This window comes from Balaenoptera acutorostrata, chromosome 2 (assembly GCF_949987535.1).
Source record: "Balaenoptera acutorostrata chromosome 2, mBalAcu1.1, whole genome shotgun sequence".
Classification (NCBI taxonomy): Eukaryota; Metazoa; Chordata; class Mammalia; order Artiodactyla; family Balaenopteridae; genus Balaenoptera; species Balaenoptera acutorostrata.
The window spans coordinates 28,954,519-28,977,585 of NC_080065.1; the positions used below are offsets into that span (position 1 = coordinate 28,954,519).

General features: G+C 38.9%; 1 protein-coding gene across 2 annotated transcripts in view; it reads left to right on the forward strand.

Annotated features, from left to right (window-relative positions):
- Positions 1-19,068: 19,068 nt before the first annotated feature.
- CDH6 (cadherin 6) overlaps positions 19,069-23,067 on the forward strand; it is a 129,074-nt gene continuing 125,075 nt past the window's right edge. The window contains exon 1 of one of the 2 annotated variants that reach the window (XM_007192256.2): positions 19,069-19,225. The gene's annotated coding sequence lies outside the window, so the exon portion shown is untranslated. Of the gene's footprint in view, positions 19,226-19,378; positions 19,478-23,067 lie in introns of those variants that run through there. The other variant, XM_007192257.2, reaches the window with a different exon arrangement.

Consider the following 23,067-nt stretch of genomic DNA (forward strand, 5'->3'; position numbering starts at 1 on the left):
GCCCCGCATTCTGTACCCCTCACTTCCCGTGGACTGAGTGAGCCAGAACCCCCTAATCAGCTGCTCCTTTAACCCCGTCCTGTCTGAGTGAAGAACAGATGCCCTCAGGTGACCTACTTGCAGAAGCGGGGCCAGATCCGAAGCTGAACCCCAGGAGCTGTGCGAACAAAGAAGAGAAATGGAAATCTCTCCCAGCAGCCTCAGGAGCAGCAGATTAAATCTCCACAAACAACTTGATGTACCCTGCATCTCTGGAATACCTGAATAAACAACAAATCATCCCAAAATTAAGGCAGTGGACTTTGGGAGCAACTGTAGACTTGGGGTTTGCTTTCTGCATCTAATTTGTTTCTGGTTTTACGTTTATCTTAGTTTACTATTTAGAGTTTATTATCATTAGTAGATTTGTTTACTGATTTCATTGCTCTCTTCCTATTATTTTTTTATATATAGATATATAGTTTTTTTCCTTTTTCTCTTTTTGTGAGTGTGTATGTGTATGCTTCTTTGTGGGACTTTGTCTGTACAGCTTTGCTCTTACCATTTGTCCTAGGGTTCTGTCTGTCCTTTTTTATGTTTTCTGTTTTTTGGGTTTTTTTAGTATAGTTTTTAGCACTTGTTATCATTGGTGGATCTCTTTATTGGTTTCGTTGCTCTCTTCTTTCTTTCTCTTTTTTTATGACTTTTTTTTAATAAATTTTTTAAAATAACTTTATTTTATTGTATTATTTTCCCCTTTCTTTCTTTTTTTTCCCCTCCCTTTTCTTCTGAGCCGTGTGGCTGACAGGGTCTTGGTGCTCTGGCTGGGTGTCAGGCCTGTGCCTCTGAGGTGGGAGAGTCAACTTCAGGACACTGGTCCACCAAAGACCTCCCAGCTCCACGTACTATCAAACAGCGAAAGCTCTCCCAGAGATCTCCATCTCAACGCTAAGACCCAGTTCCACTCAATGACCAGCAAGCTACAGTGCTCGACACCCCATGCCAAACAACTAGCAAGACAGGAACAGAGCCCCACCCATTAGCAGAGAGGCTGCCCAAAATCATAATAAGGTCACAGACACCCCAAAACACACCACTGGACGTGGTCCTGCCCGTCAGAAACACAAGATCCAGCCTCATCCACCAGGACACAGGCACCAGTCCCCTCCACCAGGAAGCCTACACAAACCACTGAACCAACATTACCCAGTGGGGGCAGACACCAAAAGCAGCGGGAACTACGAACCTGCAGCCTGCGAAAAGAACACCCCAAACACGGTAAGTTAAGCAAAATGAGAAGACAGAGAAACACACAGCAGATGAAGGAGCATGGTAAAAACCCACCAGACCAAACAAATGAAGAGGAAATAGGCAGCCTACCTAAAAAAGAATTCAGAGTAATAATAGTAAAGATGATCCAAAATCTTGGAAATAGAATGGAGAAAATACAAGAAGCATTTAACACGGACTTAGAAGAACTAAAGAGCAAACAAACAATGATGAACAACACAATAAATGAAATTAAAAATTCTCTAGAAGCAATCAATAGCAGAATAACTGAGGCAGAAGAACAGATAAAGTGACCTGGAAGATAAAATAGTGGAAATAACTACCTCAGAGCAGAATAAAGAAAAAAGAATGAAAAGAATTGAGGACAGTCTCAGGGACCACTGGGACAAGATTAAATGTACAAATATTCAAACTATAGGGGTCCCAGAAGAAGAAGAGAAAAAGAAAGGGTCTGAGAAAATATTTGAAGAGATTATACTTGAAAACTTCCCTAAAATGGGAAAGGAAATAGTCAATCAAGTCCGGGAAGCGCAGAGAGTCCCATACAGGATAAATCCAAGGAGAAACACGCCAAGACACATGTTAATCAAACGACCAAAATTAAATACAAAGAAAAAATATTAAAAGCAGCAAGGGAAATGCAACAAATAACATACAAGGGAATCCCCATAAGGTTAACAGCTGACCTTTCAGCAGACACTCTGCAAGTCAGAAGAGAGTGGCAGGACATATTTAAAGTCATGAAAGGGAAAAACCTACAACCAAGATTACTCTACCCAGCAAGGACCTCATTCAGATTCGACGGAGAAATTAAAACCTTTACAGACAATCAAAAGCTAAGAGAATTCAGCACCACCAAACCAGCTGTACAAAAAATGCTAAAGGAACTTCTCTAGTCAAGAAACACAAGAGAAGGAAAACACCTACAATAACAAACCCAAAACAATTAAGAAAATGGTAATATGAACATACATATCGATAATTACCTTAAATGTAAATGGATTAAATGCTCCCACCAAAAGACATAGACTGGCTAAAAGGATGCAAAAACAAGACCTGTTTATATGCTGTCTACAAGAGACTCACTTCAGACCTAGGGACACATACAGACTGCAAGTGAGGGGATGGAAAAAGATATTCCATGCAAATGGAAATAAAAGAAAGCTGGAGTAGCAAATCTCATATCAGACAAAATAGACTTTAAAATAAGGACTATTACAAGAGACAAAGAAGGACACTACATAATGATCAGGGGATCAGTTCAAGAAGAAGATACAACAGTTGTAAATATTTATGCACCCAACGTAGGAGCACCTCAATACATAAGGCAAATGCTAACAGCCATGAAAGGGGAAATCGACAGTAACACAATCATAGTAGGGGACTTTAACACCCCACTTTCACCAATGGACAGATCATCCAAAATGAAAATAAATAAGGAAACACAAGCTTTAAATGATACATTACACAAGATGGACTTAATTGATATTTATAGGACAGTCCATCCACAAACAACAGACTACACTTTCTTTTCAAGTGGTCATGAACATTCTCCAGGATAGATCATATCTTGGGTCACAAATCAAGCCTTGGTAAATTTAAGAAAATTGAAATTGTATCAAGTATCTTTTCCGACCTATGAGACTAGATATCAATTAGAGGAGAAAAATCTGTAAAAAATACAAACACATGGAGGCTAAACAATACACTACTAAATAACCAAGAGACCACTGAGGAAGTCAAAGAGGAGGTCAAAATATACCTAAAAACAAATGACAATGAAAACACGTTGACCCAAAACCTATGGGATGCAGCAAGAGCAGTTCTAAGAAGGAAGTTTATAACATTATAATCCTACCTCAAGACACAAGAAACATCTCAAATAAACAACCTAACCTTACACCTAAAGCAATCAGAGAAAGAAGAACAAAAAAACCCCGTTAGCAGAAGGAAGGAAATCACAAAGATCAGATCAGAAATAAATGAAAAAGAAATGACGGAAATGATAGCAAAGATGAATAAAACTAAAAGCTGTTTCTTTGAGAAGACAAACAAAATTGATAAACCCTTAGCCAGACTCATCAAGAAAAAAAGGGAAAAGACTCAAATCAATAGAATTAGAAATGAAAAAGGAGAAGCAAAAACTGACACTGCAGAAACACAAAGGATCATGAGAGACTACTACAACTCTATGCCAATAAAATGGACAACCTGGAAGAAATGGACAAATTTTTAGAAAAGCACAACCTTCCGAGACTGAACCAGGAAGAAACAGAAAATATAAACAGACCAGTCACAAGCACTGAATTTGAGACTGTGATTAAAAATCTTCCAACAAACAAAAGCCCAGGAAGATGGCTTCACAGGAGAATTCTATCAAACATTTAGAGAAGAGCTAACACCTATCCTTCTCAAACTCTTCCAAAATATAGCAGAGGGAGGAACACTCCCAAACTCATTCTACGAGGCCACCATCACCCTGATACCAAAACCAGACAAAGATGTCACAAAGACAGAAAACTACAGGCCAATATCACTGATGAACATAGATGCAAAATTCCTCAACAAAATACTAGCAAACAAAATCCAACATAACATTAAAAGGATCATACACCATGATCAAGTGGGGTTTATCCCAGGAATACAAAGATTCTTCAATGTATGCAAATCAATCAATGTGATAAACCATATTAACAAATAAAAGGAGAAAAACCATATGATCATCTCAATAGATGCAGAAAAAGCTTTCGACAAAATTCAACACCCATTTACGATAAAAACCCTCCGGAAAGCAGGCATAGGGGAACTTACCTCAACATAATAAAGGCCATATATGACAAGCCCACAGCCAACATTGTTCTCAATGGTGAAAAACTGAAACCATTTCCTCTAAGATCAGGAACAAGACAAGGTTATCCACTCTCACCACTATTATTCAACATAGTTTTGGAAGTTTTAGCCATAGCAATCAGAGAAGAAAAAGAAATAAAAAGAATCCAAATTCGAAAAGAAGAAGTAAAGCTGTCACTGTTTGCAGATGACATAATACTATACATAGAGAATCCTAAGGATGCCACCAGAAAACTACTAGAGGTAATCAATGAATTTGATAAAGTAGCAGGATACAAAATTAATGCACAGAAATCTCTTGCATTCCTATACTAATGATGAAAAATCTGAAAGAGAAATTAAGGAAACACTCCCATTTACCACTGCAACAAAAAGAATAAGATACCTAGGAATAAGCCTACCTAAGGAGACAAAAGACCTGTATGCAGAAAACTATAAGACACTGTTGAATGAAATTAAAGGTGATACAAACAGATGGAGAGATATACCATGTTCTTGGACTGGAAGAATCAATATTGTGAAAATGACTCTACCACCCAAAGCAATCTACAGATTCAATGCAATCCCTATCAAACTACCAATGGCATTTTTCACAGAACTCGAATAAAAAATTTCACAATTTGTATGGAAACACAAAAGACCCCGAATAGCCAAAGCAATCTTGAGAAAGAAAAACGGAGCTCGAGGAATCAGGCTCCCGGACTGCAGACTATACTACAAAGCTACAGTAATCAAGACAGTACGGTACTGGCACAAAAACAGAAATGTAGATCAATGGAACAGGATAGAAAGCACAGAGATAAACCCACACACAGACGGTCACCTAATTTATGGCAAAGGAGGCAAGAACATACAATGGAGAAAAGACAGCCTCTTCAATAAGTGATGCTGGGAAAACTGGACAGCTACATGGAAAAGAATGAAATTAGAACACTCCCTAACACCATACACAAAAATAAACTCAAAATGGATTAAAGACTTAAATGTAAGGCCAGACACTACCAAACTCTTAGAGGAAAATATAGGCAGAACACTCTATGACATAAATCACAGCAAGATCCTTTTTGACCCACCTCCTAGAGAAATGGACATAAAAACAAAAATAAACAAATGGGACCTAATGAAACTTAAAAGCTTTTGCACAGCAAAGGAAACCATAAACAAGACGAAAAGACAACCCTCAGAATGGGAGAAAATATTTGCAAATGAAGCAACTGACAAAGGATTAATCTCCAAAATTTCAAGTAGCTCATGAAGCTCAATATCAAAAAAACAAACAACCCAATCCAAAAGTGGCCAGAAGACCTAAATAGACATTTCTCCAAAGAAGATATACAGATTGCCAACACACACATGAAAGGATGCTCAACATCACTAATCATTAGAGAAATGCAAATCAAAACTACAATGAGGTATCACCTCACACCAGTCAGAATGGCCATCATCAAAAAATCTACAAATAATAAATGCTGGAGAGGGTGTGGAGAAAAGGGAACCCTCTTGCACTATTGGTAGGAATGTAAATTGATACAGCCACTAAGGAGAACAGTATGGAGGTTCCCTAGAAAACTAAAAATAGAACTACCATATGACCCAGCAATCCCACTACTGGGCATATACCCTGAGAAAACCATAATTCAAAAAGAGTCATGTACCACAATGTTCACTGCAGTGCTATTAGCCAGGACATGGAAGCAACCTAAGTGTCCATCGACAGATGAATGGATAAAGAAGCTGTGGCACATATATACAATGGAATATTACTCAGCCATAAAAAGAAACAAAATTGAGTTGTTTGTAGTGAGGTGGATGGACCTAGAGGCTGTCATACAGAGTGAAGTAAGTCAGAAAGAGAAAAACAAATACCGTATGCTAACACATATATATGGAATCCAAAAAGAAAAAAAAAATGGTTCTGAAGAACCTAGAGGCAGGACAGGAATAAAGATGCAGACGTAGAGAATAGACTTGAGGACACAGGGAGGGGGAAGGGTAAGCTGGGACGAAGTGAGAGAGTGGCATGGACATATATACACTACCAAATGTAAAATCGATAGCTAGGGGGAAGCAGCCACATAGCACAGGGAAATCAGTTCAGTGCTTTGTGACCACCTAGAGGGGTGGGATAGGGAGGGTGGGAGGGAGATGCAAGAGGGAGGAGATATAGGGATATATGTATATGTACAGATGATTCACTTTGTTAGAAAGCAGAAACTAACACACCATTGTAAAGCAATTATACTCCAATAAAGATGTTAAAAAAAAAATAATAATAATAATTAAACCAGTACAACAGGTATACACTGGAACTATCGCAGGCAATCCAGGATGCATGATTACCCTAAAAGTAAGCAATCCTCCTACAAATTGTTTTTCAACTTGGAACTGAGATTGGTAGAGCTCACCATTGGTGCTCTCCCCAAACAAGGCGGGCCACCTGGCCAACAGTTTGCTTTATTTCCACATTCGTTCCAGTCACAGCTTCTCCTTCACCCCTTCTGCAGTCTCCATCTCTTCTCTCCTGTTACTAATAACCAGAAGCGTGGTTGCCCATATAGTTACGTACTCATTGGAATTGCATACATTTATTATTTCCCTTATTAACTTATATAACATTGCCAATCATCTTTGAGTTATCCTTGCATATAACTACATGCCATTTAATTGCAAAGTTTATTTTGCAATTGTAGTATCATTTACTCGGCAAGCTTGTCATATAGTCAAAAAGAGTGAACCAACAATTTATCAGCTACAGCTAGCACCATGGATGGAATTTTCCAGTGCATCAAGCTTAGAAGATTCCTATTCCCTGGGAAGGTGAAAATGAAAGTTGGGTAACTGTTATACAGAATTGAAATATGCTGTTTGCTTTCCAAGTCTTTTCCTCAGTATCCAGAGTATGGAGATAGTTTGAGCTCAAGAAATGAATAAGTGCTTATCCTACATAAAATTCTCACAGTATCTAATAATGTAATATCCATAGATTACCAGAGTACAGTTTATGACCTATAGGTATTTTAACTTTAACAGAAGGTTTGTGAAAATAAAATGCCTTCAAGGCCCAAAGGAATGATCTCCAAGTGAGTAATTTCAGATATTTGACACACACCACTATTTCTTGAATCATACTACCCAGGGAGGGATAGAATGTTTGTTTGATTTGACATGACCCAACTCAAATGCAAAGACACCTAATGAACTGCATCACTGGGAATCCACTATTCCACATAAATGATTTTTCCAAATTATTGATGCACACCTACTCATTTGCCTAACTGCACTGTCATTCATCATCTTCTTAAAGAAATCATTACTAACTTTCTAAGGGAAAGTGACTACAATTTAACTTTTCTTGAACTGTAGAGTCATCTTTGTGAGGATTCATCGCTGTATTTCTGTTGTATTCCCCTCAATGTCTGCTCTGTGGTGGTTGTTCTCTTGCCGCTCAAGGTTAGCTGTCAGGCCTACTGTCATTAACCTTCCATCTAATCATGTCACCTCCTATCCTAATTTATTGCTGTAAAACTGCTAAGTGGTCAAAAACTACATGTCAAATATAATTAAGGATAGTTTGTTAGGAAACAGTCACTTGGATACTGAGTAAGCCTTTCCTTTTCTTGTTTTGGATTTGGAACTAAACTACCAAGAGTTCAAAACAGACCTTGTACGTGGAATATGAGTATCATCCCTTACTAAGTCTTCTTTCCAACCCTTTCCATGAAAAGACGTGATTTTCTTCTTCTCTTATTCATTAGCCATTGTCTATCATCTTATGATTTTATGTTCTCTCTCATTAGTTTACTAGATCCAAAAAGCAGTTAGTTCTTTTCCCTTTCTTTTTTATATTATGTTTTAAAGACTTCACAAAAATAAGAAAGTCAAAACACCAAGCAGGTCAAAAACCATTTCCAAACATCTGCTCTATTCAAAAAAACTGCACACAATGAATCGTGTTTGCCTATGCTGGGCTTCAAGATGGTTTGAGAGATGAACAGAAAACTTGCATACCACTGCCAAGTACTCCATTTCACTCTCGTGTTCCAAATTTTAAAATTCTTGTGCTTGAGGCAAAGCCATGCTAAATTCCCTAATGTCCTAATATTAGGCATTCCTGAGTTACTTTTGTTAGTAAGTTATCCTGAAAATAGCATTATAGAAGGTCCAGAACACTAATCAAAATAAAATAATGATTGGCACCCCATGGCTGAATTACACAGATCACAGGACAACCATTCCATCACATGAGCTTAACTGTCACCACCATCTCTCCCAATACACTCAAACCAGAATGTCATCAGCAAAACAAAGCAGAGTGCATAAGTAATTACCTGACTAATTCAAACAGAAGTAAATTTCTTTTGTTTCAGCTATGTTATTGGGAATCTGGGCAGAAGTGTCTCTGCTACCTGGATTATCTAAGCAATTACCTCAAACCTCTATTCATTCCGAATCCTGTCAAAGAACATCCACTCTTCACATTTATAAACAATGGTATCTCTAAGCAAATTACAGAGGTAACATTTAAATCCAGCTGTTGATCCCTCCAAGGTAAAATTCAGAGCATTTTATTCTACAGCTAGCTATGCAGAGAAAGGAAATGGCTGAGAGAAATGCTAAAATCCCAAGCACAAATTTGCTATAGAATTAATATCACAATTTGTCACTGATAATGAAAGCATATAAAACAGGTCCTGACAGCATGTTATTTCTGTTGCAGATCATTCTTTATAAAATCCAAACGAGGTTTTCCTTTGCAACTGTGAAATGATCTTTTCCCTAAATGTACAAAGCAAAATAATATTAATATTGTGGTTAGTAGCCATCTGCTTCATGAGAATTCTGTGCAATCATTAGTCTAAACTGATGGCATCATGGCAAGCTGCCATGTCCCAAGAGGCCAGCCTCTAAAACCCATCAACATCTTTGCATCAGTCTCAACCCTGAGAGGGTGAACCACAAACCAGGAAATTTGCTCTATGGGAAGATCCAGATCACTAAGCTCTGTTTAGATCTTGCACCCCAAAATATTTTCCCACCCCAGTGTATATTCAGAGGCATGCATCAGAAGGGCAATCAAATGCAGCCACTGGTCAGTAAGGAATAAACATGCGGCATTTGGGTCGAATGCCAGATCCAACAGAGCAACTAGCAACCTGTGTTCCACTCAACAACAGTGGTTTTCACTACAAAGTCTGGGAAGGATCAAGCTGTGAGGAGTTCAGCTTACCACAAAATCTCACCGAAGTCACTGTAACTTTTTAGTAAAATGCTGCAGAGGCAGCAACATGCAGAAGGATTCAAAGGAAGTGTGAACTAAGTAATATTTCTCGCATGGTTTCCACCATAAAAACTTGCACCAGAAAAATCTGAATTTAAATGTTTCATCCGATAAGCTATGTACTCTCTTGCCATTTTTAATAGCCTGGTCTAATGATTTTCATTTAGAAATGCAAAAGGATGCTGTATTTTTAATGTTTAATCAATCTTCAAGAACTTTGTATGTTTGTAATCACGGGCCATTTGAATGTTATCAGAATAAGATATGTGCCCCAAAATGACACACCATAACTACTTTTCTCTGGCATCATAATCACATATTCATTTTCTTTTTGGATAGCCTAGATGCTCCAAGCAGAGGGTGGAAAAAGGGAGGAAGAGGTAGTATGAAATGAAGGAGTCAAACTAGAATGTTAAATGCTATCTTGCAATACTTATGCAGGTAATTCAAGTTCCCCTTATGTATTGCCTCATTTTATGGGAAAGTCCTTAGTGCAGGAGCAGAGAAGTGACATATGATGGGGTTGAAGTCTGACTACACATATGCATGAAACAAGTCACACTTCAAGAATCTACCAGTTTGCAGTGCAAAAATGTTGTTTCAAGAAAGTTTCAATGAAAACTTAGATGAAGGCTTGCAAACATTTGCAAATAAATGCACAAATAAAAATAACAAATGAAATTACTATCTTTAAGTACACAATATAACTTGTATGCACTTATCCAAAACCCTCATGGATGAACTGTCACAGATGAAAAATGTCAACAAGAAAAAAAAAATACAAGAGCATATAACATTGTACTATTTCTTGGTCTAATTTTATGTGTGTCATCCCTTATTTAAAATGAAACCCTCTGAGGAAAGATAATCAATTTAATCTTGAACTGCTATATAATTTTATAAGATCTGCCCCCTTTTCTAGCAGCGTCTCCAAGGGGCTGAGGGGACTAAGGATAGGCAGGCTTTGTGCTTCTTTCTCCTTCCACTTCAAACAAGCATCATATTCAAATGAACAAAATGTGAAATGAATCTTGAAAAATAAAGGACTGAGCTATGAGGATCAGGCAAAAGACAGGAAGATTCCACCAGCCAGTACTGGGGGTAGTGGGAACATTAAGAGACAAACTGGATATTATCATATCAGTAGAAAGTGCTTGCGTTCCAACTCCTCTGATTCACTGCTCAGAGCTAGTCACTCCAGGACAGGGGCCCCAATATGTCTTCAGACAGGATGGCTCTGCCTTATGCTTCACAAAAAAAATGATCAGATTTTGCAAAATAAAGAAGACCAGCAGAAACCTTACCCTCCTCTTCTATTGCATGTACTTATTCACATCCACATAAAGCCACAGTCTTCCTGCCTCACCAGTTGCAACGTGGGGCACATTTATACCCAAGAATAGAAAGTGTCACCATAACTATTTCAAACAAATGTGATACATTGAACCTCATTAAGTATATTGAGTTCAAGTCATACTCAGGATTTGGGTTCAGATCCAACCGTTTGCTGGCTGTGTTACCTAGAATAAGTTATTTAATCTCTCTAGGTTTCTGTTCCCCATCTGTAAAATGAGGTGAATACTGAGCTTAGAAGGTTGTCATAAGGAATCAAAAAAGGCAACTCATAAAGCACTGACTGTAATTCCTGGCACCTAATAGGCATTTGATAAATGGAGTGACTACTGATGTTCAAAAATGGGAAATTTCAAGTTTCTGAGAACTTTAGGGTCTCGTTTTTGAGTTAGAGACAACTAGATTATAAGTATACGCTTTTCAAAACCAAAACCTCAGAAAGTAGACAATTTCATCCCATCCCCAGATTCTGGTTCCAATAGTTGAAGATAAAATACTCTTGTTTCTAATGCATTCTGTCGAAGTCAAACTGTAGATTCCTGTTCAGGACTCTGAACCTTTCTGAGTCTTCCTGCCCTGCCTGAAAACACAAAGGCTAATAATATCCGCACCCTCTACTGAAGAGAACTGTAGTAAACACACAGAGCAGCAATGAATGTGAAGCATTTTATAATCCGGAAGAGCAATATAGCACAGGCTGTTACCAATATAGCTGTGGATGAGTATCTGCCACTCCGATGTTTGAGTGCCTGGATTCAAAGCTCCACTCTGCTACAGGCCAGCAGTGTGGCAGGCATATCAATGAATCCTTCTAAACCTTCATTTACTCATGGACCTGATAAAGTAACTACTTCACAGAGCTGTTGAGAGAATCAAAAGAATACGAACAAAAGCTTTTGACACATTGCCTGGCATATAGTAAGTGTTCAATAAATCTTAGCTACTAAAATTGCTTTTAAAGATTATTGTGTATACATGGACCCTTTTCAGTTACAAAACATTCAGCTCCCTTTCAAATTTGCAATTAGAAATTCCTTATTTGTGTTGCTTTAGTTTCTGAAAATGTTAACTAATTATTACCAACTTTGATAACGACTAAAAGGTTTCAAAATATCCTTTAAATGCCTTTATCTGCATTCTTAAAATATTGTGGCTTGTGATACTTCTCAAAAAGGCTCACGGCCTTTTTGAACACGGTAATGTTCACAGAGATACGTGATTATAATGATAAAGACTTTAGTGGTCATAGAAATAGTAATAATCATTTTCCTCCAATTCTCAAATATTACAAAGAAGTACTAGTTCGTATCCCAGTTTAATACAAATTAATAAAAAGGCATTTTAAAATATTCACTGTCTCTTTAAGAAAAACCGGCTTTCCCTGTGGTTGTTCTTCACGACACTATTCCAAATTAGTAATGGGAAGCAAGTTTCAATAGAAAGGCCTTTCCTTTGTCCCCCTAGTGGCCATACACAGAATAGCAACATGTAAAGAAAAGACAGAATAATGACTGGAGTAAAAAACTATTTCAACACCTTCATTTTACAGATAAATAACCAAGGCCAAGAGACAAGGGATTGGTCAAGACTATACATTTTTTCAGTAAACTACCTGTACATGAAAATATTTTTTGATATTTTTAATATTATGATGTCTGGAAAAGTACCCCCCAAAACGGACTTAACTAAGGTTCTTTTAAAATTCTTCTTATCAATTGACACCCAGCATCTTTTTTTCCAGTTTTCTTTTTCCTTCTAAGGGAGATAATAAGTATAATTTCCCAGGAGCAAAGAGAGGACCTCAGCTGTGAACAAGAATTCTGCCTGCATCCGCTATGAAGGATTCCTTTCTGAGGAATAAAGACTGCCGCCTGAGGGTTCAGAAGTGCACAAAGATAGCTCTCCTCAGGAAAAAAAACAGTAAGAATCAATGCATCTTTACAGATGGCCAAGGGCCCACAATGAATAAAAAACAAAGGTCAGGAAATAAGTTAAATACCGATTTTTCTCAACTTGGGGGTACCTCTAGGTAGGAAAAGAGTAGGAGTAGGCATGGGTTAGGTACGTACACAGCAGAGAATAAAACTGAATTTTCTTGATTTGAGAAGTAAATTTACTTTATCAGTTTATCGATAAGCTTTCTTCTGGTCCTAAAATTTAACAAAAGCACTTAAGGTTTTGTTTGAACATAAATGCAGTGGAGACCTGAAACAATTATCCAGATATCTTGAGGCAAATAATAAAAAAAGATAGTAATGGAACACCCAAAGCACGTTTATCTTAAAATCCGAAATTTCATACTATGGCAGATTTTGATTTTCACACCACTCCATATAGATTCTGCAGTAAATTCTGTGCCCTTATACAGTGATTTAGAGTACAGGAAATCACTTCAAAGTTTGTGTTTGAATCTTAGCTCTGACTCATACTAACTGTGTGACTTTGAACAAATTACTTTACCTCCCATTCTTTAGCTTCCCCATCTGCAAACAAGAATAATACTTAGCCCATGAGCCATCACATGGATTAAATGTGATAACACATGTAAAGAACAAGTAAATGACATATCATATACAGGCAGAAAATGTTAGCTATAGCTCTTATCAAAATATTGTATGTACCCATTTTCTATACTGCAAGCTTGAAGAGAAAACAAGGATAAACAGTAAATGAAAGTAGCTTCATATTGGAGTATAGTTGATTAACAATGTTGTGTTAGTTTCGGGTGTACAAAATGGGAAGCATGGACAGACCAGTCTTTGTCTCAAATGAGATGTGTGACTTTGGACAAAGCACTTAACCTGTATTATCCTTGTTTTCTCATCTACAAAAATAAGAGGCTGAGAATTCAAGAATCTCAAGTTTGACAAAGATGTAAAAGATCATTCAATCAGGAAGTTGGTAAGTTCATTTATAACAAGTGTTTGTCCAGTCTGTGACTGAATGCCTTCAGGAATGGGACCCATTGCTATGCTGAAGCTGCCAGTACCTTTCATCTTGAACAGAACCAAGAGTTTGAAAATTCTTCCATATGTTGAGCTGAAATCTACCATCTGCATGTCATCAGATCAAAGATGCCAATGGTAGTAAGTTGCACAATTATTTTATGTCATTAAGAAAGAAGAGACACTGTTAATTATACCATGACATGATCCTTTATTATCACATCAATTTTAAGAGGCATCATAATTTCAGAGATGTTAAAATGGGAAAATACGGGTATCTTAGAATTAACAAAATGCAGTACCTTCCAGTGGCTTCTCCAATAGATACTAACTGAAGCTTCTGTCACATTAAAAGCCAGTCTAATTTTCTTCCATATGACAGTTCATCAAGTATTTGAAAGTGCTCATGGCCAACTTGAACCTTCTCTTTTCCAGTCTTGTCACCTTTAGCTCATAAACATGATTGTAAGTCTATGAATCATCTCCACATTCTGTCTACTATATCAATTCTAGTTTATCTAGATTTCTACTTATTTATACATGTAAGCACCAAGCATTTTTTTCAAGCACCAGGAGCTAAAATGATAACCAAAACAGGCAAACACTCTACCTTCAGTAATTCAGTGGATATAGTCTGGTAGACGAACAAGAATACGTAAACAATGAGGTCTAGCTAAAGTACTACGGGTATTTTAGAAAGTACAGTGAAAATACAGAGAAGGGGCAAAAAAGAAAAAGGTATTTAAGTGTGGTACCTAAAGACGAACAGTAGGTTCTAAGGTGAGGTCTGGTCTATTCTAAAGAGAATACTTATGCCTACACAAAGGATAATCTTCTTGTCTTTGTTTTGCCTTCTTTCGACAAAATCTGTGAAATTTTAATACTCTCACTATGTATATATTCCCAAAATATTTCTAAACATGTGTTATTATACTGTCTTTCCCACACCAGCCTGCCATTATTCCCATCAAGTGCTTCTATAATTGGGAGAGGGATTAGTGGGAGAAAGGAATTATTTTTCCCTCTGGATCCAAGTGTAGGATTTTCTGTTTATTCTCATCTATACCAGTTATTTAAGAGAATATGCTGACACCTTGCATATCCTCCTAATGGGCTGTTTCTTCTAAAGCAGGACATGCTCCTACTAACACAGTCCAGACTGTAACACAGTACAGTCTACCAAACTTGAATTGTAGATATCTGATCAGACAAGTTTAGATTCTACCACTAAGCAATGAACAAAATATAAAAGAATTTGGCAAAAATTGAAGCCCACTCTACCAACCTGGAAGTTCCCAGAGTACTAAAATGTCCTGTGTATGTCAATAACATTTTGCTGCTGCGCATTTATCTCATTTGGAAATCTCCTGGCTATTGTAATCTACCTACAGTGATGAGTCAAATATAATGATCAAGAGGGAAATGTCTTAATGCATCCTGGGATCCAACCCATTTTAAATACAGTATTGGAAACTCTCCCAGGATTAGAAAACCTGGATAAGCACACAAGTTTGTGTGAATTTATTTTAGCTTGTATTGAGATGTCTATGGCTCTCACAAAAGAGGAATTCCATCGAGGTTTCCTGTCTCCTTTGTTTCAGTTCAATAATACCCAGAGTGGTTAAACCTTTTTCCCCCTTAAACACTGGTGTGTGTGTGCATGCATGTGTGTGTATGCATGTGAGCACACGTGCATACACACATAGGGCAGAGGTGGGAAATAAACACTCATTCCTCAGTGAAATCTCTTCACATGTGCACACCGTGATGATTAAGTAATAAGCATTGTAACGTGTGTAATTTTTCTGGTAGCAACACATTTAAGGTAAATTTTAGACGGAAGATTTGGATGAAGCAAAACTACCCATGCCAAGATTCTTAATTAGGCACATGGTTTTAAAAGTGAACTTTTGGGGCTTCCCTGGTGGCGCAGTGGTTGAGAATCTGCCTGCTAATGCAGGGGACACGGGTTCGAGCCCTGGCCTGGGAGGATACCACATGCCGCGGAGCGGCTGGGCCCGTGAGCCACAATTGCTGAGCCTGCGCGTCTGGAGCCTGTGCCCCGCGACGGGAGGGGCCGCGATAGAGAAAGGCCCGCGCACCGCGATGAAGAGCGGTCCCCGCACCGCGATGAAGAGTGGCCCCCGCTTGCCGCAACTGGAGAAAGCCCTCGCACGAACCGAAGACCCAACACAGCCAAAAATAAAATAAATAAATAAATAAATAAATAAATAAGAAAATCCTTTAAAAAAAAAAAAAAAAAAGTGAACTTTTTTCTTCTAATCAAGAATAATTGTTGATGATCATGAAAATGTTTTTATCAGATAATCATTGCATAGAGATGCATATTATTGAAAAGTCAGAGGACTTGTAATTATTTATTTATATTCATCCCCATTATAAGGATAATATGGCCTCTTAATCATCTGAAGAGAGATTTAGAAGTTGAAAAATCCCTCGTCAAAATTAATATCCCTAGTAATGGTCTATGAAGGAGTATTTTTTAAAAACTGAAACTTTGCAAGCTGTAAAAGGCGAGAAGTACAAGTAATTTTGACTGAAGCATATAAAATAATGAAGTGGTCTAAAAACTGATGAGATACTTCAGCTGTACCAAATTACTAAACAAAACAAGAGAATGTATGGAATGGGACACTTTTTGGAATGTATTCCCAGTTCACAAGGGCATTCCCTAGCTGCTGCCCCTCATTGGGGTCCTGGGGCACAGAGGGCGGGGGGGCGGGTAGTCGACTGGTCCAGGAGAACACCCAACCAATCAGAGCTGCTTTGCAAGAAATTAGACATGGAGCAGAAGGAGAAACTACTCTCTCCAACAAGTAAGCTCTGGAACTGTCAGTGGTACTGCTCTGAAGGTCTGACTGAATGACAGAGGAAGCCAGTGTGAAGGGAGACAAAACAGAAGCAGGAGCACAGTGAGGACAGGAAAGTAGTACCACAGGTGGAGTACTGTGGCTTCTCAGTGTCTGCTTCCAAGTCTTTCCAGAAGCCCTGCAGAATTTCCACTCTTGAGTTTCGTGAGAAGACCCTACACGATGATGGCAAAGACCCTCTCATCTGTTTACCTCTAATTAACTTCTGTTACTTGGCACCATGTTTTGGTGTGCCAGAGGACGAACTGGAAACAGTACTTATATGACACTGGATAATCACTTAACCTTAGTAACTCTCGGTTTTTTAACCTCTGAAATGAGAATGAAATAATTCTGGATATTTATATCACTTCTGTAACTGAAAAGTAATAATGATGGTAGTAAATATTGCTAGAAATCCTCAAAAATCACCCAAAAATCTTTTTTAGTATTGAAAAGTGCTATCCTTTATGTAATTTAATGTTGCCACTTGAATTGTTCCAAAGCAAATTGATTGTTTATCCATTCTTAATAAAAAGTAGTTGTTTTAACCACCTTTGATATGTAGCTTAGAGGGGTTGGAAGAATAGTATATTGCAAACAATTAGACAGTTCCTTTGTGAGATACAAACTTGTTCAACAGGGGGAACATCAACTTCACTATTATCCCACTTTTACCATAAAAATCAGTTATTCTGCATATATTTCTGCAAAAGGCAGTCTTAAAATGTGGCTTATTTTTATTGGCATATATATATATACATACACATACACACACACACACACACACACACACATATAGCCACAGTTTTACCAGTAATATTTCTGACTCTTCTGCTTATCAGTTTTTATTGCCTTGGACATGTTAACCTATGCAATCTCATCAACAATCTGCTTCTTTTGTCCTAATGGGGAAAAATCGGACCACTTGCTGAAAGAAGATTTCAATAAAATAGTCTGTGAAAGTACTTTGTAAGCAGTAAAGGACTATACAAACATAAGGAGCTAGTATTTCCAATTAAATGTGTAAGAATTCATAATCTGAGGAACGGAAGCGGCTTTCTTCTCGCCTATCCTTCCTCCACAAGAGTCTGAATAGCTGTATGAAGACAAAATGTTCAGCCTCTTTTTTGTAAGTTGGTGGCAGTTCTTCATTAAAGGAAGATCTTTTCAAGAAAGAAATTCAAAGTCTTTCCATCTTCCATGTGTGGAACATCTGTGCTAAAACCATTCCATGCACACATCTTTGAAGCAGTGACTGCCTAGAGGAAATACTTTGATTTTGGCTTTATTTAAATGCCTGAACTTCTATTGGAGAAACAAAAGATTTTCTAGTAAGAGCTCAGTTGGGAAGGAGACCAACCTCCAACCTGTTTAACCACTCAGAAGCCAAAGCAGCCTGGATTTTTTTAGTGCACCATGCCATGAAATCTCCCCACGACTTACAGCATACACTGACAGCTGGTTTGGGATGCTACTGACCCGGGGTGCAATCACTGTGGAAATTAGGTTTAATTTTCCTAATCTAACAGTGCCTGGCTCCATCATGTCTGTATCTTCTATGTAGAAAACCATTACTCTCACTTAATAATACTTTGACATGCTTAAGATTTTTGCAGCTTAGTTCCCTAATATTAGAAATTACTTTTTGGTCACTGTAAATATAGCTATGCAAACTGCTATGTGTACCAACTAGTTTAATTTGGAGATTATCCTACTTCAGGAACTTTCATCTTAAACTGTTAAGCAGACCTGAATATCATTATACACTCTTCTGCAAGTCTTTTGCGTTCTTGTATTAACTCATTCAGAAAGATGGAATCAGCCATAAGTCAGTGGTGAGCCTGAAGGGTTTGGGATTTGAATGTTTCTGCAAGCCCAGGGAAGCATGGCTTCACTCTACAACATCCTGGGGTTACTCACTCCGAAAGAGTAACAGAGATCAGAGGACTATGTGAAAAACCTGTCTTCCTGGAAGGAGAGAAGGAAAGACGCGTCTGTTTCTATGCCTGCTTGCGCCTGGAGAACGCCTGTTTATGTTGTGAAGAAAAGCCGTCAGTATTGTTATCTCAGGAGACCGGGTTTGTTTTATGTGTGTGCATGTTATGCGTGCTATAACACGAAGCTGACCAACTGATAGCGCGACGAGGTACTGGTGTCCCTGGGAATTGTAATTGCTCGGTCGGTTAAAAAAAAAAAAAAAAGAATATCCGACCGTTGCTGATGCACAAGGTGCATTTTGATAGTATAAAGGAGGGAACAGACGAAGTCATGCAAGTTCTGAGTATGTCTTAACCCTCCAAAAAATAAGAAAGGAAAAGAAAGGAAAGCCTGGGGCAGAGGGAGTGTTACAGGGAGCGAATTGCTCAGGACTTCAAACACAGGGAGTCATTCTGTCAAGGGGAGGGGGCGGGCGGGGGCAGGCACTGGGCCTCTCTAACAAAGTCCTCCTCTCTTTGCTCCCTCCCACTTCATTCACTTGCAAATCAGTGTGTGCCCACAAGAGCCAGCTCTCCCGAGCCCGTAACCTTCTCGTCCCGAGAGCTGCAGTTTCAGCCGCGACAGCAAGTACCGCTGAGCAGGCGACCGCAGCGTCGGCGGAGGCAGGAGCAGCCTGGGCGGGTCGCAGGGTCTCCCCGGGCGCAGGAAGGCGAGCAGAGGTGGGTTCGGTCTCAGTTGGAGGATGGTGCATGCCTTTTCTTTTTTTAATTCTGTAGCGTTGATGGAAGCCAATCAGAATGAGAGCCATCTCCGCCCGTTGGGTGCCGCACGCTGGAGTTGGGAGGGATGTTCAGCCTGCGAGCCCAGGTCGGGGCGGGCGCTCGGGTCCGGCTGCGCGGGCGGCGCTGCTGCCGCTGCCCAGAACGGGCGCCGGTTCCCGGGGAGCTTCGGCGCCGCTCCTCCGCCTTCTGGTAAGACCGCGGCGGGGCTTGGTGGGGGCATATGTGACGGGGCCGCCGGGAAGAACCCACTGTCTTTCTCTCCGCCGGCAGAGGCTGCCAAGGGAGCTCCGGCATTTGCAAAGTTGGCTGGTCAATTACCAAGGGCGCTGGTGCGTGCAGGACCCGCAGAGCCGTTTGGGGCTTGATTTATTCCCACCTGCCCACATTACAAGGGTCTGTGCAGGGACTGCTTTGGCCGAGTTACATTTCTTGGTTTGTGGCTAAAGCAGAAAATTAGGTAGCTTGAGAACTCCCGAATGCTCCCAATAAGGAAAACTTAGGCTAAAGAGATGATTTGTCTCGGAGAAGAAGCTTTAAAAAAACTGTTAGCTTGCACGCTGGGGGCAACGCCTGCCGGCTCACATAGGGCAGAAATGCTTAGGTTGCAAGGAAAGTCCAACGTTGTACTCTGAAAATGGAGCACACCGTCCAGGGAAAAGTCATATGGAAGACGGAGCTCGCTCGTGCTCTTCCAAGGCTGGCCAGGCACAAATCTGGGGGATAACGCCTCCCCCGGACTGGTTGGAGAACAAACCAAGTGCGCCTGGTTTTAGGTGTCCGATGCAGGAAAAGTGGAGCCCCCAATGCGTTAATTACGGAATTTAATAAGAGGGAACGTTGCTATGTTGTGTATTGCAGAGCTGGGATTACTTCTGTAGTTATTCTTATGCCCACAGTTATCGGAAATCTCGAGATGGGAGATGCTGGAAAGGTCAGCATCGTACTCAGAAGAGTTGTCACTGCTGCAATAAAATCTGTATTTTATGGGAAGTTATATGCAGGTCCTTGTTAGTGCAAGGGGCTGTTCACCTGAGTGAACTACAGAGAACATCCAAGTACCAAGAAGTTTAATCATCTGGAATAGCCACACATTTCTCTCTCCCTCTCATTTTTTTTTTTGTAAAGACATTTTAATTATGATATTCACACTATGGAGGTGTATCATCCCGTGTCTCAGCCAATATTCATTTTCACTTACTGAAGCACATAATGTGGGAAAGAAGAGGTTTTTTCCTGCAAAAAATGTTGCTGGAGTGGCTGATATGTACATGTCTGACTGCTTTGGAGGGGTGCACATGCAAAATATGGGCTTTCTGAGTGGTTATAATCCAGGGGGTGCAAAATCCTCCCTGTGTGGGAAAAGGAACACAGGGATATACCTTGTTAATGCACAACTCTTCTAAGAATGAAGAACAAATAAGCTTATACAAACGGTGACCAAGGATTGCTTATTTCCTTTCTTTTCTTGCTGATGCCTGTCCCTGAAAAGGAAAACCTTTGGTATTTTACTTTAGGAGAAAAAAATCTCTTCCAGTTTGGCTTGAGCATCATCCTTTGTGTATCAGCACTTGCATGGCTCTGTGCTGGCTGTTTTTTTAGAGAGCCATAAAACAAGTGGTGTGAAGAAAGGGGATATGATCAAGCAGGAGGAGGGCAAAGTTTATGCCAGAGGCCAGATTTTCAATGCAGAGCTCAGAAACTTAAAAGAAATCTAACAATTTACTGGAAAATGCAATCACACAGGATTGTATCTCACCCCTTTTGCTCTTTGGTGTGCTCTAATTAAAAAGGTATTGGGGGGAAATAAAAGGCAGATCTTTTTCTACCTGTTTTGATGGTTCATGGCATACTTTAGAAGCAGAGGAAGTAACCCATGTCTTCAGAAAAACATGAGAAGCAGCAATACATTTCTGAAGGAAAACAGCAATGGTTAGTTCTTCTGTACTTGTCTACAATTATCTTTTGCTACCATTATAAGTGACAGACTGGTGTCTCTATAGGGACTTTTAGCCCTTTACTATCTGGCTTTTACATCAATTTATTGCAATTACATTTCTTAATGCTAACTCTGCAAAGATAATATATAGAAACATAATCATTTTCTACCAAGTTGCCTACTATCAGAAAATGTGTATAATACCTCCTCCACCCACCACTTCCATCAGCTTTGCAAGTAAAAACTTAATCTGAGGCACTCTTCCTTTTTAAGCAAAAATCTATCTTGCAAAATATTGCTCTGAGATACTTGAAACTGCTAATATCTCTAGAAAGCACAACTACAGTACCAGAACATCAAATGACACTTCCTTTTTACAAATGTATCAGTAACTTGGAACAACAGGTTCTGAATATCTAACTAGAGCTAATTGAGTGATTGTGCTACATAAGGATAAAAAAAAGATAAAATATGACAAATAATCTGAATGAAACCATGTTTCTCCCTAAGGAAGTAAAATGTGCAGTCCCCCCTTCTGGCCCTTACTCGCTTTGCAGTCGTGAATGCCAACTTACAGAGGCTAAATCTTTTGAACTAAGTAAACTTTTTTTAGTTGGAAGGGACCTCTAGTGGGTTACACCATGCATTTTCTCCCTGCAGTTCAGTTGCATCATGGATTTTGTTATTTAAAATAATACACACATAACAGCTTTCCCTTCACTATCAATATAAGATGTTCCTTATTTTTAACTTTGCCAAGACTGTACTTCTTTCACTCAAATTTACCCAATAATAATAATGGCTCAAAAAGCTCCACATGAGGAACCCCCACCATGGGGGTTCATATTGCATATATGAAGCAATATTTGCAGAAAAAAAATAATTAACCTTTCAGAGATCCATGAACATACACAAGTTATACTGAACTAGAGGCTTCTATTTTAAAGAAGTCCCCATTCAAATAAGCATATATTAAAAGTCCAAAAGATGCTTAGATGCATGTGTCACTCTTATTCCAGGAAGGGTTCTTTATTTCTCTCTTTGATGTATCACAACACATTTTAGGTAACCTAGTCCTTAAAAAAACTCTGCCTGGAACTCATAGTAAGATAAGTTCTACAGTGGTGAATCAGCCTTTTCTGCTGACAGTCTGCAGGTTTCAACTTCCAATTTAAAAATCTGTTCTAAAGTTTGAAATGTGTTCCAAATGAGATAACATCCGGCAGAAGCCAGTTGCTTCTGCTGCTAGCTTAGTCACAGCAGCCCATTCTTTGGGGTCGATCAGAATTAGGGTCTTGCTTATAAAAATAACGAGCAGTAACTCAGTCTGAATTGCATTTTTTAATAGTGTTTCAGCCTAGCTAGCGTCTACTGAGCTTACCTTATTTGCTTCACAAAAAGGTGAAAACGTAGATAATCAAACCTTCCTGGTTTAAATTTTTTTCTGAATAATGATTCTAAATACAAAGACTCAGGAACATCATGCTAATAGTGAAATTGCTGAAAGAAGAAAATTAAAATTCACCTACACACAGAGCACCCAGTTGTGACACTGTTTAGAGAAGAAATAAAGAAATGTAGGGTTTGGGTTGGTTTTTTTTTTTCTCTTCATTCTTTTCTTTTTTTCTCTCCATTAGGATTTTTTGTTTTATTTTGAACACAGATGAGAGTTTGAGAGAGTTTCCTAGATCTAAACAATATTTTTGTTTGAGGTTTCCTCTTATGAAGATTAAACCGGCCCAGATTTTTAAAAGTTCCTATTCCTAAGGAATGCTCCCCTTTTCAAAGCAATCAGATGAGAAACCTCAGGTTTTCCCTAATTAAGGTATACAGCCAAAAGTAG